Here is a 4,801-nt window from a genome sequence, read left to right on the forward strand (position 1 = left end):
TCTCTCTCTCAAAAAAAAAAATCTAGAACCTAAAGACCATTCTAAAAATAAATAAATAAATAAATAAATAAACAAACAAACAAACAAACGAATTCAAACCATGGGGCTACAGGAGCAAGGGCTTCACTTCCAAATGACCTAGTGCTTCAGAGACAAACACATGGGAAAAGGAGACACGGGTGAAATTTCCAGTCCCAGGTTCTCTCGCCTCACATCCACTGAATTCCAGGTCTTTCTTTCTTCTATGTGTAGCCTTGTCTCATGTATATAGAAATGAGGTCCCAGCACTTTCTCACTGAGACCAAGTGAGCTTATATAATCTTAACTCTTGTTCCAAAAAAAAATTAAGATCAAGCTAAAAGAGCAGTCATCTGAATTTGGCAAGTATTCTTGTGGGAAACTCTTTAAGCAAAAACAAATTTGTTGATGTACTGAGACAAGAAAGTCAGAAAACAGATAAAATATTCCATGAGCCAACTTTATGCTTAGCTTCAACACTGACGATTTTCTCAGCCAACAGTCCCTACCACTCTTGGTGGAACCAGCTCGACAGCTCAGTGAATAAGCCAACTGCCTTTACCAAGGGAGGGAAGGAATTCCAAGACAGTCACCGAGGGGTCCAAACCACAGAAACACCAGGCTGTGGCACATGAAGAAACCACCTGACTAGATGCAAAAGGCTGATTAGAAACAATTAGCAACACTTGACCTGCTTCCGGTCTCTGTAAATTAGCAGGTATCACTTGACATGCCTCCTCAAAGCACCCAGAGGAATCTTGGGTCAGTGGCTGCTGTTTAGTACTGCATTCAGCTTCAAAATAAAAATAACTATTGTGGAAAGAGAGAAGTCATTCTTTCCCAATAACACGTGAAGAGGCAGCAGAGGGGCTTTCTGAGAATATCAAAGAGCTGCAGCTCCTTTGGAAAAGGAGACGATGCTCTGTAGGGACAGACCCTGGCCAAAGGAAGAGGCAATTCTAAGAATCTGTGTAAAGCACCAACTGGAAAGTCTGCAAACCCGGGGAATATGGCTGTTCATGGGGACCCGGGTGCTTTTATTGTTCAAAAAGTAATTTCTCCCTCTGGGGTTTGAGCCTGTGTGCTCCTCATCTTTCTCTCTGGTTTCTCAGTGGTCTGGGGCTACTTTTAATAGCATCTGTGAAAAGAAGATGCTAGGATGTCAGATTAACTCTCAAATATGGCAGAAAACCATATTCGGGCGGCCTTGCTTTGATTTCTTGGGAATTGTAAGACTGGTATGTATACCAACCATTTCTTAGCATGGTGGTCCTTATCCTTCTCAAAGTTCCTAGTGCTAAGGATAAAAAGTAGTATTCATAAAATCATTGTTAATTATTATGTTCATATAATGCTAACCAAATTACTATCTAGTGATACTTCACATAAGCCTAACTCACAAAATATCTCAAAGTGTTTCCGGGTCAGCAGTTCTCTGACCCACAACCCTGATGAGAATTAGTCTAACAGTGGGCCAGGTCGCCATGGAGGTGTAAGAACTATTCTTTATTTTTAGAATTGTTTTTAGCTACTTGGTTTCCCTCACTGCCTTGTAAGTTTTGAGATCTGTATGACAACTTTTATTTAGTACACAGCTGAAAGAATCTCTAAGAGTTCTGCTGAATCTTTCCATAACGTGGTTAAGCAGTAGCACATTGATAGCATTAAGTCATCCATTTCCTGAGGTTTCCTGGGCATGGATTGCATTTCCACCTCTCTAGGGCCTCCTTAATTCACTCAAATATGTGTTGTAGTTTTAAGACAATTTTTTCACTTTTAAGGTAAATTCATCCCTAAATGTTTAATTGCTTTTAATACTAATGGCTTGAAATTGCTTTTGCAATTTCCATTTGGACTTTCACTGCCAAGCTATAGAAATTGAATAGATTTTTTTTCATATTTATCTTTCATCCTGCAACTCTACTGAACTCATGTATGAGATCTAATTGGTTCTAAGGAAATTCTTTTATGATTGTTTACATGTTAGATAATGCAATCTGAAATAAAAATGGCCTTAGTTTTTTCTTTCCAATTAATATGTCTTCCATTTATTTTCTGTGTCTGTCTAATTCACATTAGAAATTCCGTGACAATGTCGCATACAAGTGGAGAAATCAAATATACCCATCTTCAGGTTCTTGCTTTTTCTGCAATCTCTGCCCCTCAGTTGAGGCATTTAGACCATTTACATTTAATGTGAATTTTATATACAGATGGGTTTAAATACACACACACACACACACACATATATATATAAACATATTTTATTTGATTGACTTTAAACAAGGGACAGTTCCTTTTTTTTAATTTACTGTGTGTGTGCATGTGTGTGTGCGCGCGTGTGTATTATGTAGACAGTTCCTTGTTTTTTCCTTGTCATCTTTCTCTGCTTCTTCTCTAGCTTTCTCTGTGGAATGAGTTTTCTCTTTCTACTTTATACTTTCTCTCTTTTACAAGAAATATTTTGTGTACAAGTCTAAGGATGATTATTTCTGTCTGGTTTTGTTATACTTTCTTTGAGATTTATTTATCTTTGTTTTATGTGTATGTGTGAGTGCCTTCTCGTATGTGCTCCACACACATGACTGGTACCCACAGAGACTACTTGAGGATGTCAGATGCCCCAGAACTGTAGTTACAGATGGTTGTCTCCATACCAAAGTCCTCTGTAAGAGCAGCAAATGCCGGTAGCCATGGATTCACTTTTTCAGTCCCTTATGTGCATTTTTTAAAGTTTTAAAAATATTTATCTTAATTTTTAAATTGTGTGTGTGTGTGTGTGTGTGTGTGTGTGTGTGTGTGTGTGTGTGTGTGCAGTATCTGCAGAGAGCAGAAGAGTTTTTCAGGTGCTCTAGAGCTGGTGTTACTGGTAGTTGTAAACTGTCTGATACGCTGGATCTGGGATGGGTGGCGGGAAGCCATGTGGGTGCTCACATCGCCATTATTTCTCCAGCCCTTTTATAAGCCATCTATGTTAGTAAATTGTATGCTGACAACTTTTTTCTTGTTTATAAATTAAGAAGACTGCTCCACTGTATGTGGCTTTTGTTCTTTGTGAGACAAATATTCCCTTTCCCTTAGCCTTAAACTCCCACACATGGACCTTGGTTTTCTGGCTCCTTTTAAACTTTAATCCATTTGATTTCAACTTGAGGTGTGTTAATTACAGTATTTTCTTCCTGTTTTTCTTTCTTGAATTTCACTTGCCTTCCTAGACCAGTAGTTTATATAATTTTCGCTGAGTCTGCAAATTTCAACTATTATTTCTTCAAATGTTTCTTCTGCTACACTCCCCTCTAGGACTCAGTAAAGTGACTTAGGAACAAGTCCAACCTTCCAGCTTGTGCTTTGGGGCTTTGATAGATGAGACCATAGAATCATTTGACTGACAGCTAATTTTTCACTGCCCCTGAAGCAAATCATCCTTAAAATCAACCTGATATCCTATGAATTTTAGTCTTGCCCAGCAATCTTTAAACAATGACCATTCCAAGTGCATGTTCTAGGAGCAGCTTTTTTCTCTCCTGAACTCTGCCTCTTAAGGGAAGTCCCTAGCATCTGGGATAAAACCTTCAAATAAAATGGAGCTCCTATCCCCTAAGACGCAGTTGATGCTTTTTTCAGAGAGACAGCTAAAGTCATATCCTCAGAAGAAATAGATTCTATTTTTTATATAAGAATTATCAAATGATTTGCTTGTTGATTTTTAAAGCCCCTCATGTTAGGGCTGGAGAAATGGCTCAGCCATTAGGAACTCTTACTGCTCTTCCAGGGGACTGGAGTTCAGTTCCCAGCACCCACACCAGAAGATTCCTGTCGCTCCAGCTCCAGGAGATCCAGCACCCCCTTCTGGACTCCTTGGGTACCTGCTTCTGTGTAGCAAAAATTTACACAGACACATTCATAAATATAAATAATATTTTTCTAATCTTGAAAATAAATTAAAACTAACTTTCATCAATATTTGCTTTTTCCTCCTTATTTTGATTTCTACAGATAGTTTTATCTATCTGATGTTTATTGATTGAATACTCATGTTTTAAATGGAGGCACTATAAATCTCCAAGTGTTTGAGAGGACTTCCTCATGCCAAACTTTACTATGACCTGTCATGCTCTTTAAATGGATTAATCTCCAAATATTTTTAGATATTTATTAAAACAGTTGTATTCTTATATGTGTGTGTGTTGAGGGAGGAGTTTTCCTTTTTGAATAATTCAAATGAACATCCTGGTACATGAAGGAAGAGAGCTAGCTCAAAATATTGACCAATATTATCTAAACCTTCTATTTTTCTGTCCAGTACTTCAAGTTTAATGGATGCAAAGGCTCTGTGTGGGGTTCATAATCTCTGGATCAAACATACACACACACACACACACACACACACATACAGAGAGAGAGAGAGAGAGAGAGAGAGAGAGATGCATACAGTTTTCCAGCCTCATTATTTTTTTAAAAAGATTTGTAATTTATTTTATGTATGTGAGTATACTGTTGCTGTCTTCATATACACCAGAAGAGAACATTGGATCCCATCGCAGATTCTTGTGAGTCACCATGTGGTTGCTGGGAATTGAACTCAGGACCTCTGGAAGAGCAGTCAATGCTCTTAACCACAGAGCCATCTCTCTAGCCCCCTCATTCTTTTCTTAATAATGAATATTTGATACATCCTTTTCTTTTCTTTTTATTTAAGATTTATTTATTTTGTATGAGTACACTGTAGCTGTCTTCAGACATACCAGAAAAGGGCATCAGATCCCATTACAGATGGTTGTGA

The sequence above is a fragment of the Mastomys coucha genome, unplaced genomic scaffold (assembly GCF_008632895.1).
Source record: "Mastomys coucha isolate ucsf_1 unplaced genomic scaffold, UCSF_Mcou_1 pScaffold13, whole genome shotgun sequence".
NCBI lineage: Eukaryota > Metazoa > Chordata > Mammalia > Rodentia > Muridae > Mastomys > Mastomys coucha.